This window comes from Aegilops tauschii, chromosome 6 (assembly GCF_002575655.3).
Source record: "Aegilops tauschii subsp. strangulata cultivar AL8/78 chromosome 6, Aet v6.0, whole genome shotgun sequence".
In the NCBI taxonomy this organism is placed as follows: domain Eukaryota; kingdom Viridiplantae; phylum Streptophyta; class Magnoliopsida; order Poales; family Poaceae; genus Aegilops; species Aegilops tauschii.
In genome coordinates, this window is record NC_053040.3 from 333,250,767 (window position 1) to 333,265,840 (window position 15,074).

Genomic DNA, 15,074 nt, shown 5'->3' on the forward strand with positions numbered 1-15,074 from the left:
ATTGGGCTTAAACCTGACCAGAGAGAAATCAAATCTCCGCCGATCACCCATCAGATAGCGGTCATGGAGGAGCAAAACAGCAACTCTTCCCCTATGTTGAAGACGAGTTATGTCCGGATTTCCGAGCTCGAAGAGCCGGATACCTGTCTGCGGGACGACACTCCCGGCCCTCCGGACCTAGAATCGGGCGTCGAGCCTGGAAAACCATTTAATATCCCGGAGCCCGAACTAATAAGATTGGAAGTTTTTCAAACCCCGGACCCCAAATCGGGTCAGGGTTCGGATTTAAAGCCACCCACCCACCACAAGCAATATTCGTCGAGCAATTCCGGTTCTCCGGATATACGCGACCTCATGTACGTATGGCAGCAGTCCCAGGAAATAGTCCATCACTTTTGGGCCAGATTCCTTCTTGTCAAAGACAAGATTAAAGATTGCCGCGACGAGGACGCGATTTTAGTATTCTGCAATAATTGCACGGACGAAGGAATCCTCAACGCCATCAACCGCCGTCGCGTATTACACTTTGTTGACTTGGCAACCATAGTATAGAAGTACTGCGCAATGGAAAGCGCCTGGAAAACTCAGACAGCTCGCTAGGAACCACCGGTCTCCACTCAACCCCTCTGGCGGGAAAAAAGGATGCACCCTCGCGGGGCACCCGACCCCATAGTGAAGAAAACTAAGCCCATCACGGGACACGGAACTATTCTGGAAGGATGGCTCGATAGGCCATGCAAAATACACACAACACCGGATACCGTACCAACCCACAGCCTTAGAGCGTGTTGGATACTCCGGCAGGTGGCCAAGAGCGGCGAGGATATCCTCACCAAAAACACCTCAGATCAACGCCCCCCGGAGGACGACAACCTCAGATTATTGACGGTCTTCGAGACTTTCGCTTCAAACAATCGGCGCAAGAGGGCACTCCGCGACCTCGCCGAAGTCTCCCAAGTCGCAGCAATAAACCCCTGGAACGACACAGCCATAACTTTCAATGCCAGTGACGAACCAAAATTCCGGTCAGTCCGGGCACCAACCGCCTTGGTCCTCAATCCAATTGTGGATGGCTTTCGGCTCACTAAAGTGCTCATGGACGGCGGCAGCGGGCTAAACCTCATCTACGAGGACACGCTCAATAAAATGGAAATAGACAGGAGCCGCATTGAGCAAAGTAATACGACCTTTCGAGGAATCATCCCCAGCCGGGAGGCGCGATGCGCAGGGAAAATTACACTCGACGTGGTATTCGGCACGCCGGAGAACTATCGGTCTGAAGAGATAACCTTCCAGGTGGCCCCTTTCAACAGTGGATATCACGCCCTGTTGGGGCGAGACGCATTCATGCGCTTCCAAGCTATACCTCATTACAGGTACATGAAGCTCAAGATGCCTGGGCCCAATGGTATTATCACTCTCGTTAGTGATCCGGACATAGCCCTCCGAGCCGAAAACAAAACCGCATCCCTGGCCCTTGAGGCACAGTCCGAGGCCCTCGCGGCCGAAGAGTTAACCGCACTACGCTCCACGGTGGATAGGGACGACGTAATCCTTGATAAGCGGCCCAAATCCACCTCCTTCAAACCAGTAGACGAAATAGTGAAATTTCAAGTCCACCCGACGGACCCCAAGAAGACATCTTCCATCGGGGCACAGCTGGACCCAACGGTCGACGCCACACTACGAGCGTTTCTGCGCGATAACTGGGACATATTCTCCTGGCACCCTTCTGATATGCCAGGGATCCCACGTAGATTGGCCGAACACACATAGGCCGGACTGGAAGAAATAAAGGCTCTTTTAGCGAGCAACCCAATCTTGGCCGCACCGAACGTCGGCGAACCGATGTTATTATACATCTCTGCAACACACCAGGTGGTGAGCATAGTGCTCGTCGTTGAGCGAGAGGAGGACAGACACAAATTCCCGCTTCAGATACCGGTGTACTACGTATCCACTGTCCTCACACCATGCAAATCCTGGTACCCTCATTACCAAAAAATAGCATATGCGGTCTTCATGGCATCCCGGAAGCTACGACACTACTTCCAAGAGTGTTCGATCACGGTGGCTTCCGAAGTACCACTCAATGGCATAATAAACAACCGTGACGCTACGGGCCGGAGTGCCAAGTGGGCCATTGAGCTCCTGCCATTCGACATAACATACAAACCACGCCGAGCCATTAAATCCCAAGTATTGGCCGACTTCGTCGCCGAATGGACAGAGGCCGAACTCCCTAAAGAGTACGGTACATATTCCAACTGGGTCATGCATTTCGATGGCTCTAAAATGCTGGCCGGCTTAGGAGCGGGTGTCGTCCTAACGTCCCCCACCGGAGACACAGTCCAGTACGTTCTCCAAATATTATACACAGACTCCAACAATGCAGCCGAATACGAGGCCTTATTGCACGGTCTTCGCATGGCTGCCTCCATGGGCATACAACGCCTGGAGGTGCGCGGGGATTCAAATCTCGCAATATCCCCAAAAATGAAGACTTCGACGCCAAAGATCCGAAGATGGCGGCCTATCGTAACGGTATACTCAAAATATCAGTATGGTTCGAGGGACTCGAGTTTCATCACGTGGCTCGAGAAAGTAATCAAGCGGCGGATGTTCTTGCTCGCATTGGCGCTAAGCGCGACCCCGTCCCTCCTAACATCTTTCTGGAAAGGCTCTTCAAGCCATCCGTGGTATGGCAGGGTGAGAGCGGCAACAACAGTCCGGATCCGATTATACCCCCAGATTCCGAACACAATACCGATATCATCGGAGGCTCAACCACCGAAATAACACCATCGACCCATCTAATAATGGCAGTAATTGCCCCATGGACCAAAACCTTCTTGGCCTACCTTTATAGGCGAGAGCTCCTTGAGGATCAGAATGAGGCTCGCTGCATTGTTCGTCACTCGAAAGCCTACAAGGTCCATGACGGAGAGCTCTACAAAAAAAGCGCTACCGGAGAGATGTATATCCGAAGAAGAGGGATGACAGCTTCTGGCCAAAATCCATGCTGGTCTTGGTGGTCACCATGCCGTGGCTCGGGCCCTTGTAAGTAAAGCCTTCCGTACAGGTTTCTTTTGGCCGACGGCCCGAGCAGATGCACAGGACCTTGTCCAACGTTGTGTTGGATGCCAGCTTTTCGCCAACCAAAGCCATATGCCGCCTACCGCTCTACAAACAATCCCCATTACTTGGCCTTTCGCGGTCTGGGGGCTGGATATGGTCGGACCCCTTAAAGGAGGAAGCCATAAGAAAAATATCTGCTTGTCATGGTAGATAAATTCACCAAGTGGATAGAGACCAAACCAGTTAAAACGGCCGAAGCCGGACCAGTGATAGACTTTATATCCGGTGTCGTGCACCGTTATGGTGTCCCACACAGCATCATCACCGGCAACGGCTCCAATTTTACGGCCGATGAAGTGAAAACCTGGTGTGCTAATCTGGGCATTAAACTCAATTTCGCCTCCGTCTATCACCCACAAACAAATGGTCAGGTCGAACGAGCTAATGGTCTTATCATGAGCGGCATTAAGCCTAGACTAGTGCGGTCTTTGAAAGAATCAGACAAGCACTGGGTTGAGGAGCTCGACTCCGTACTCTGGGGGCTGCGGACCATGCCCAATCGCACTACCGGACACACACCATTCTTCATGGTGTACGGCGTAGAGGCCGTTTTGCCCTGCGACATCATTCATGACCCACCTCGAGTGCGCATGTCACTACAAAAAAAATACACTTCCGTGATGATACGTGTTTGTCACAGTAGGTCGCGTTTTTTGTCATGCATGTACATCCATGACGATTTTATGACAGAATCAAGATAGTCATACCTGTGCTGTCGTAGAAGTGTTCCATGACATTACCAAAATTATCATCACGGAAGTGTCCACTTCCATGACGATAAATCACGCGTCACAGAAGTGCTTTCGTCAAGGGTGACCGACACGTGGCATCCACCGTAACGGAACACCGTTAAGCTATTGGGTCGGGTTTTGGATCCGATAACCCGTTAACAGCCCCCATACAATGGGGATTTTCCACGTGTGAAATCATCATTGGCTGGAGGAAACACGTGTCGGCTCACCGTTGGGACAGATGTCATCCGCTCATTGGACCGAAGGCGCCTATGATACAGCGACACGTGGCACGGCCCAACAGAGGCCCATTCCTGTGAAAAGGCCGGCCCGTTTGACTTGGTCAAAAGGTGGCGGGCTGGCCCACGGAAGGCCTGTTAACGGCCTGTTCGCATAGCCCATTTACAGCCCGCTAACCCAGGGCCCGTTACGCCCTATCCGAATTAGGCCCAGTAGCGTCATCTGGGCCGTCCAATATGATTCAGCCCGTTTTAACTTCCGGCCCATGTGTGGCCCATGACTTCTTTCGGCCCATATGAGGACCTTTGTAACTCTTGGCCCATTAACGGCCCGTGGTGAAACTGGCCCGTAATGAACAGTGTATCACTTTATACCCATTAGCGGCCCGTTATTCCATTGGGCCGTTTCCAACCCAAGTTATCTTTCGGCCTTCTCAGGGCCCATTGATTCTTGGGCTCATTTGCAGAATTCGGTTACATACGGCCCATTACTGTCATTTTCTGCTTGTGAGCCAAATTCAGCCCGTCGTTACAGTCGGCCCATTTGCGGACCGTTAATACGTTGGGCCGTTTTCATGTCAAAAAACCTGTTGGGCTGTTTTCATAGAGGTATCAAATACGGCCTATTAACGGCCCGTTATGGTCCACGAATAGTACGGCCCATGATTGGCGAAATGATGATACGCCCCGTAGAAGGCCCATGGATCCTACGGCCCGTATGAGGCCCATGGATAGTACGGCCCGTAGAAGGCCCATGGATCGTACGGCCCGTAGAAGGCCCATGGACCCTACGGCCCGTAGAAGGCCCATGGACCCTAAGGCCCGTATAGAAGGCCGATGGATCCTACGGCCGGACGAAGGCCCATGGATCATACGGCCTGCAGGAGGCCCATGGTTACAACAGTCCGTGTGTTGCCATGATTATTTTGGCCTAGTTACCAAAAATAGGCTATTGTGGCCACTAGAAAAAACAAAAAAGGAACTGCAGTGACTACAAGCAAACAACTAAACAAGACAACAAGGAAATAAATAAGCAAGCAATTAACGCTAGCCTATTACCGCTATTACACATATTACATCCACTGGGCATCAAAGTTCGCCACCAGTGCAAATATAGGGAACAAAGCAGCACATTACATACACTGGCCGTCAAAATTGGCCACCAGTGCAAATAAACGCGGCAGCAAAACAAGAGCATAACTGAAACAACTTCAGAAGAGATCAAGAAATGTTATCCTGGGTATCCACCATGCTGGCAATAAGCTTAGCAAGCTGATTAGCTTTGTCCTGTTTGGCGCTAAAATCCTCCAACGCTTGCTGTTGCACCAGAAAGTATGCATATGAATGCTCCAGGGACTTCCGCAGTCCTTCCGCTTCTTGTCGCAGCACAGCTGATCGATGTCTTTCAGCTTGTAGTTGAGACTCAAGAAACCGTACTGATTCAGACAGTGAGTTTGAATAGCTTGTGCAAGCGGTAGTGGCCAGTAACTCGAACACTAAACCAAGATAGGACTTTGGAGTTGTCTCGCTGTCTTCAAGATAGTCTTCCTTAGCTATTTTATCAGCTTTGTTGGAGACCAACAAGGATGTGTCACTATCCTGAACCTTATCTGCATTACTTCCTTTACCATTGCTTAATAAGGCACTCTTCCCCAATATTCTATCAGCATTCTAAAAGAAGAAACAAGCAGACACATAACAAGTTTAGCATGTACTAGTATATGAAACTCATTTCGGTGAACCAGTTCGTTAGTAAGGTGGACAGGATTAAACTACCAAGTATTCTATTGCCAAGTACTAGTACATAATAAAAGCATCAAACAAACATATATCTATGTCCTATGGTCACTGCATTGTCTTGCCAAATCAAAATAGAGACACGATTCAAATCATATCAGTTCAAGACAAAGCAGCAGTGAAAGAATACAAAGCGTGGGAAACTACACGGCACAACAAGATTTCAGATGGGTACCACGGGTCTACATGTACAACAACACTATTGGCTCTGTTGTGATGCTAGTAATGTGCATGATATGAAAGTCAACTGTATACACAATTGAAATTGAAATCAACAAAGCTATTGATAAGAGCAAACCTGTTAAATAAACATGCGTGAACATACCTGCTGTGCCATTGGAGTTTTGATTGGATCCTTCAATTTAAAAATAAGTTTGTATGAGTACAGTGATACAAGAGCAAAGCAATCATAGTTAAAAAAGGCGCGCCTAAGCGAGCGCTTAAGCGCGCCTAGGCTCTAGGCGTTGGCAAAACGCATTGCGCATAACTAGGCATAATCTATGCATAACTGCGCATAAGCATGCGCTTTGGTCAGTAAAGCGCAAGGCGGTGGCAAAACGCACAATTAACGCCTAGCGCTTTTTTGAACTATGATAGCAATGGAATCTTAAATTAGAACAGTTGTTCTTCAGGTTTAGGCACTTGTTCTACATGAACAGAGTACAGTAAGACGCAAGAATATAATACTTAAAATAGAAAATGAGCTCATAAACCTTACCACATTCTTGGTTCGGGACCAGTACAGAACAAGGCGTTCCCAGTCATCGTCCAGTAAATGTGTCTCAGGAGAACGTAAGGGAATTTGATGAGTTTCTTTGCCGGTAAAGTACGTTTTCTTCAGGTAATTCCGATACTGCCACCAAGCATTCTTGAAGATAGCAGAGGTATTAGCACAGGTTACCTCATCCTGAGTTTCCAAATCGGTCCTTCTCTATAGAGAAAAATGGGAAAATTTGCTGTATTATAACCATCATGGAGGTAGGATGTATGGGACGAAGCAAAGTAATTGCCATGAATAACATTACTTACACATAACTCCTGGACAAACACCTGCAACTGGCATTTTCCTTCATCTTCAGTATAATATTTCCAAGATGGGAAGATACGCACATACGATTTAACAACATCAAATGCGATAGATGCTAAACTACGACTAGCTGGTTGTGCTTCCTCCACAGGAATAGGCGTACTAACTGGTGGAGTTGGGGTTCGCCGTGATAGTACTGGCCCTTTGGGAACTGGAGCTGCCTTACTAACTGCTCTTGTTTGGGAGCTCTGTGGTGGAGATGGTGCCGTGTCAACAGGAACTCGGTTACTATCGGCTGGGGTTGGGGTTAGATTGGGTGAAGCTGGTTCTCTGTCCATCGCAGTAGGGGTACAATCTGCGAGAGTTTGGGTTATGTGTGGTAGGGCTGGTTCTTGTGCATGTACAACCGGGGTGCTATCTCCACCAAGAGGTAGCATTGTTTTATTTGAAGACCATGTTTTTAGTCCGCTAGATACTGGCATCACCCGCTCCAATTCAAATGGCTGATAAACAGGAAACATAGTTAAATGTACAGACATTGTATGAGAGACAGATGCAATAGATAGTGTGGGAAAAAAGGGCATGAAGTAGTTGACATGTATATTGTTTAACTAAAACGGATAGCATGACATAATTTCACATATATGATGTCTATCTAAACTGGATAGCATAGCATAACATAATTCAAAGATATGATGAATAACTAAACAGGATCGCATGACATAATTCACCTACATGTTATCTAAGTAATCAGGATCGCATCATTTAATTCACATATGTGATTTATATGCTAAACAGAGGGCATTCGATATGATGTCTGAACTAAGAACATGGTGTTGAATATTGTGTATATGATGTCTAAACTATGCAATGCAAGACACCGTATGCATGATATGAGCAGTATAACCGTGCCAAGTTAGAGCATACACCTCAGTGGGGGAATAGGACTGGTCATCTGTCTCTGAATCCATCTCAGAGGAGCTATCGGGACCCAACAAGAGATCTGCTTCGACAGGTAGCATTGTCTGCTCTGAAGGCCTTGTTTTCACTCCAGATTTTTCCATCTCCCACCCAAATGGCTGATTCACAGGAAGAGTAGTTTAATGTACAAACATTGTCGACAAATGGAAATGTAATGAAGAAAAGGATGGGCAAGGTATCATTCAAATATATGATGCCGGGTTAAACAGGATGGCATTGCACATTTCACATATATTATGGCTGGCTAAAAGATATGAGACTGCATAATTCCCATATATGATATAGAAACTAAACAGGTGGCATTACAGAACATGTCTAAACTAAGCAGATGACATATATGATGTCAAAAGTAGGCACTGCAAGGCAACATTTGCATGATATGACTAACATCATCATGCCAAGGTAGAGCAAACACCTTGGGGGGTAAATAGGAGTGGTCAGCGGCGTCTGAATCCGCCTCAGAACAGATATCTTCCACTGGATTACAATCTGGAGAGGGGTGGGGGGGTTTGCCATTGAACCCACCATGGAGCAATGTCTGCATGACATTATATTGCCGCGCAAAACTCTTCTCTTTTTCTCTACATGTTCAGCATGACTGTGTACAATATCTGACATGCATACGAAAAAAATATGGTGAGATTATGTAAGGAGAGCATGCAGAAATTTAGAGTGATGGTAACAACCAGTGGATCGACGTTTTTCCGTTGAACCAAAATAGCCCTAATGGATCGATGTGAATGTATAGTAATAAGTGATGCAACAAGTGTACAACCTCTTTGCCGTAGCCGTGTCGACCTCAGCATCATTGGGTTGGTCACTGAAGTAGTTGAGGCAGAGGTGGCTGTCGGAGGTTTGGAGGAAGATCTGAGGAATCTGTAGACGGCGTCCAGGGCACTGCTCTGTTGTGATGGATCATTCTGTCGTTGGAGCAGCTCCGGTGAGTCGTAAGACGTCAAAGCTGAAGCAGCACAAGACATACATCGTCAATCTCAAGTGGGATTCTAATAGCATCTCCAATAGATGATGTAAAATGGATGTAAAATTAACATAACCAAAAACCACCTGACTACAACAGATGAGGTAAAAACTGTTGACTCTGAACTTAACTGTCGAAACTGAAATTTACTGTGGAATCTGAATGCTACTGTCGAAACTGAACGCAATGGTAGCAGAGAGGCACTTGACATGTAGTTTAGGGAGGGCCTGCAGTTCATCTTCAACCTGCACCCCCTGAGCCGCCAGCCACCACCGGCCCCAGCGCCGCCTCGCCGCCCCGAAACAACTCGCCACCGCCGCCCCAGCCGGCCCTCTAGGCCCCCCCGCCCCCACCCTGAACCCTAAGATAGATAGTGGGGTACCTCTCCGGCGAGCCCCCGTCCCCGCTGCGGGTGGTTCTTAACTCCGGCGAGCCCCCCCAACCCCTGAAAATCGACTGACCCAAAAGTCGATTCAGTCGACTGAAGTGTGGCTTAATCGGAGCAGAGCAGCAGCACGAGCGAGGGGGAGAGCAGCATCAGCAGCAGCTGGGCGAGCGAGCGATCGAGCGAGAGCCGGAGCAGCAGCAGATCCAGCTGGTATGGACGCCGCCGCCGAAGGGGCCTTGCACTGGGGGAGAGCCGCCGTGGAGATGTCGCCCGCGGCGCCGGCTTCAAGGTAGCCGCTCCATGGGGGTGCGGGATGGAGCACCGTCGGTGCCAGGAGGTTGAGTTAAGGAGAAGGTGCGATGCGATGAGTGTACAACCTCTTTGGTGGCGCCGAGTAGGCCTCGGCTTCGTCCGAGGAGTCAGTGAGGATGCTGCGGTTTCGGTGGAGCAGGTTAAGGCGGCGCTGTGGGGATGGAGCAGCCGCGATAGACGAGGCGATCATCGGAGAAGCTCCTTGGAGGTGGAGGACAGGGCGGCTGAACCGGCGGGACGGCGAGATGGACGACGGATCCTCATCCGGGGAGGTGGACGAGGGACGTCGAGCTGTTGCGGTGGAGGACGTCGTCGCGGAAGAGGCTCCGGCTGGGCAGCGGTGACGTGGCGAACAGAGGAGGGTGGGGTTTCGCGGCTGGAGCGGAGAGGTTATGGTGGCCTGGGATTTCGAATGGCGAAAAGGGGGCGATGGGAGGGGGTGAAGCATGACTTAGGGACGCACTTGTCCAAAATGTAGGGTGTGTTACAAAAGTACCCCCCACCGATTTGAACTAGTGGCCCTTTCGGCTCAGGGTTAGAAGGGGGATTTCGCGTGTCGGGATTTGGCAGCTGGAGGGAGTTTTCGCGCGCGTTGTAATTTCGGGATAGCAAGGCGCGGGTTGTGAAGGCGCCAGTTTTGGGAGCACGATATCTGGATTTTCGGGATATAACAAGACGCGGGTTGACTTTTAGGGACAAGCCTAACGTGTAGTAATATTGTACTTGTACGTACCAAATCAATTCGCACTTCCCTCAACCAAAAAGAAAACGAAAAAAATAAAATAATTCACACCACACAAAGAGAGAGTCTTGCCCCGTTTTACTATACAAATGCTATTCAAAGCTACTCCCTCCTTCCATCTATATAGGGCCTAATGCGTTTTTTGATGCTAACTTTGACCAAATATTAGAGCAATGATATATGACATGCAACTTACACAAAGCACACCGTTAAATTCGTTTGTGAAAGGTTCTTTCAATGATATAATTTTCACATTGTGCATGTCATGTACTATTAATCTTGTCAATAGTCGAAGGCGGTCTTAAAAATCTCATTACGCCCTATATAGATGGAAGGAGGGAGTATGAATCCATGTTATGTCCGATTAATTTTTTTCGCTTGTTGTATAATGCATGTAACCTACTCATACCAACATTTTAGTGCATTCCAAATGTCTATACTACCGCTGCAATTCGAACTAAATTTGAATTCGTTTCTCTATTTCAATAAGAATCTACAATCATGATTGTTGCCAACTTCAACCATCATAGTTTCCTTGCTATCCGCCAGATATAAATCGGACGGCCTATAATGCAGGATGGCAGGCACACCATCATCAACAACTCGGTTTTTTATAAGAGTAGAGATAAAATATATTAAATGTAGTATAACATGTTCATAACCACACCATGTGTATCACCGCTATATATATTCACACATGCGTCGGTTTGAAACACTATGATAAATTCTTCAAATATCCGAATTCGCTTTTTATAATGAAGTATATATGATCTCTATTCGTCTTTTACACCCACACAACCCTCTTATCTTTGTAGCTAGCGCTAACTTTCTCTTGTGCATGCACACGCCCGCATCCCTCTCACCCTCCCTCAGCATTCTCTAGCTCCATCGCGCAAATTCATCTTTTCACTTTAGGTCGTTCACCCACGGTGTGTGTAGGCCCCCCAGCTCCTTCTTTACAGCACACATCGATCGATATGCCTCTCTAGCCAGGTGTGCCTAGCACAAACACAAGCTTCCCCTCTTCTCTTGTCACCGTCCATGCCTCACTCCCACCACTCTTTTCATCATTCTCGTACTCGCACACTCCTCCCCCTCGATATAGTATGCCTCTCGTACCACCTCCTACATGCATCCCTCTCTCTCTATCCTTCTCCTCGTGCCTCATTTGCTTCTAACACACACATGCATGTATACCGATCGATCTCCCAACATATACCTAGATCGACTTTAACTACCCCCCCCCATCGATCGACGTACCTCACAAGTTATGTCTCTCCTTTCTCTAACAAAGGGCGATTGATCTTCCTATGTAGTTACGTCTGCTTACCACAGCCACATCATCCCCCTCATCATTCGTGCATGCCTCCTGACCCGTCTCTCACACGCACGTGCACAGACAACAAGCAGCCATCTCCTCTCTTATTGATATTGCGGGTGTGCCCTCCGTTTGTCTAGCAAGCCTATCCCACCATTTGTTAGAAGCAACTCCACTACCACCCCCTCCAACACTCTAGCTCTGTCTCTCTCGCAACCTTATTCCTCTCCTCCACATATGCATGGATGCCGATCGATCTCCCTTAATACATGAGGTAGGCCTCTCTCCTCCTCCACACATATACCATCCATTGTACCTCTATAGTTAATGGGCCTCCCTCTTCCCCCACCACACACCGATAGTCGAGCGCTGCAGGTAGGTATCCATGCCACAGAGACAAGCCGCAAATGTCCCATCTCACGTTCCAGTAGGCCAGCCACTCTATATCTTTGACGTGGCCACACACAAATTCGATGGCACTCTTTATCGATCGCGCGCGCACACACACACACACACATCATCCCTCTCTTTGATTCTATGGACACCTCAAGCCGATGATACCTCCACTCTCTTCTCGTGGATCGCCCCTCTATATATATGTTATATCCAGGACTCTATTTCACACACATTGCATATGTTACATTTTTTGATTGACCCCCCAAAAAAACTCTCAAGAACCCACACACTATATCTCTCTAGGTTTGTATCTCTCTCACACAACCCCACGTAGGTGGTGTACGTATACAAGAAGAGAATAGGTGCACCGTGCACGTACTCACGCTTCGTGCCCAGCCACACCCGCGCGGGTACACGGTGGAGCTCATTTCTTTACGAAATGGTAGCCCGCGTGCTAATTTGAACGCCTGTAGCGGTTGTTTACCTAGGGAGGTCGTGTACCACGCGTGCACGAAACAAAGTTCGACTTGACGCATTGCCGCGTTATTTTTAAATAAAGTTATAGCGCTCAATGGCACGTACATAGAATATAAAACGATTTTTATGGAGAAAAAGGTAGTCCGCTCACTATATACAATGGAGCCTGCCTGCCTGGTTTGTCGCTCTTCAGAGTATCTCACACAAGGCTGCGGTGGCCTCTCTCTCTCTCTCACCGTTGGTCACTGATCCGGCCGCATCCCGTCCGCCGGGGGAAAGGGAGTGCGGTGGCCTCTCTCTCTCACCGTTGGTCACTGATCCGGCCGCATCCCGTCCGCCGGGGGAAAGGGAGGAAGTGCATCGTTTCTCCGTTTGACGGCGCCAAGGCAGCACGTCCCGATCTGCGGTACACGCCGTTCTCTCTGACCAAGCTCCGGCGCGGCAGGGCCTACGCCACCTGCTCGCAGATTCCGCCCGCCGCCGCTCACCTAGTTACATCCCGATGACCTCCAGGTATCCCCTCCGGCCTTGCTCCACTGCCCGTCTTCCCACGTCGCTGCATGTGGATCTTCCATAGTTCTTTGCCCAAAACGTAGCTCGTCCGGCGTACTTTCCATATTGCATTCTCGTCCTCACACCGTTTTAGACAAACACAACCGTGTTGTTATCTTCCCTTAGGACAAGGAATATGCTTCTTTTTTGTCGTCGCATGTGTCATCAACTGTTATTTGCCAGTAATTGTTTCCTTTCTACTTGTTGCTATTGAGACCTTTTGGTGAACTGCACAAATCACTTTTTTCTTAAGAGTGTTTTGTGCAGTTGTACTAAAATGTCACACGGGCAACGTCTCTACATTTCAGTGCGACTGCACAAAGGGAGATTGGTTTTGCTCTATCCTCCTCATCCAACTCCGAGCCTAATCTTCTCCAACTAGTTAGTCTTAAGAGAGACTGCAAGGTGACCGGCTTCTATTTGTGTGTTTATTGTTTCATCAGCAGTCCTCTATTATCGTAATCACACTTAATATCTTTGGAATAGGGACGCTCAGCTCTATTTTAGTGGAACTGCACAAAATGATCGGAATGTTGCATGCTCCAGACAGCTACTTTTTTCCCAACATGCCTTGTTGATTTAGATAGAGCTGGGGGGACGTTGCTGCCAATGAAAGCATGGATCAATTTTAATTTAACACCTTCTCACAACTCTGTCTTCAGTTGTGATGTAATTATTAGCTCTGATCTGCTAATAATTGACATGCATTAGCAAGGAAGTTAGTTTTTTATTGTTTCCGAAAGAGCATCGATGGCAAGACACGCGAAACAAAAGCTGAAAGCTCACACCATTGTACAATTTCATGTCGCTGGAAAATTATGTATAGTACGTCAATTATGTAAACAAATGATGGAAGCTTGATAGCATTGCCAGAAGCCTCTTCATCATCCGGGTCCATGTGCCATGCACAAAATTATACTCCTTCGTTCCTAAATATTTGTCTTTTTACAAATTTCAAACGGGCATATTTTAGAGTGTAGATTCACTCATTTTGCTTCGTATGTGTACTCCCTCCGTTCCTAAATATTCTATTCGTCTTTCTAGATATTTCAACAAGTGACTACATACGGAGCAAAATGAGTGAATCTACACTCTAAAATATGTCTATATACATCCGTATGTGCCAGTCCATTTGAAATCTCTAAAAAGACAAATATTTGAGTAGTCACTCGTTGAAATCTCTAGAAAGACAAATACTCCAGAGTATATTTAAGAACCGAGGGGGTAGTGCACAACCGCATGGGAGACTCAGCCCGGTCGTTGCGCCGCATTAATAGTGAGTAATGAGCAGTCAAATCATAAGCCCCACCTTTCCCACTGTAAGTTGCTCTGAAGAAGCAACCATCAATACACTCTTCTTTGAATCCGCTCATACTACTCCATCCGTCACTGTTTATATAGCGCGCTTCAGAAAAAAGAAAAAAATCTGTGGGACCAAGGCGACTAGCGATCGGCCTGAAAAATAGCATTGGTAGTTATAGCATGTCTATTACTAGAGGGAATAATGCGTACACACATGCATGCAGTGCTTCCACCCCGGGTACACACATGCGTGCACTTACTCCACTCCGTTGTAGTACAGTACATGGAGAGAAAATTGTGGACTTGATTGCGGTTACCACGCCCTAATTAATTGAGCATTAAACCAAACGCGTCTAAAGTCTCTCTGGTGGTGGAAATGCATTGAGATAAATGCATCATAATGAAGCACGCCCTGTAAACTGTGATGGAGGGAGGAGTAGTATGAAGGTGCAAAACCAAGTACGCGTATGGCCAGTCGGTCAACGCACCTCCTCTTGGCATATCACTGACATGTGGGACAGGAGTGTGAGCAAACCGATCTCAATTGACGGCAAAGAGCCAACCCGCCGTTCCTTGAGAGAGGCGAGGAGCGAGAACACACAGACGGGCTCGCACGGAGGCCAAGATATATTCGAGCATGGTTGGTTGATCGATATCATTCATTACATGTTGGGCTGCCGTTTTCCGCCCTTCTT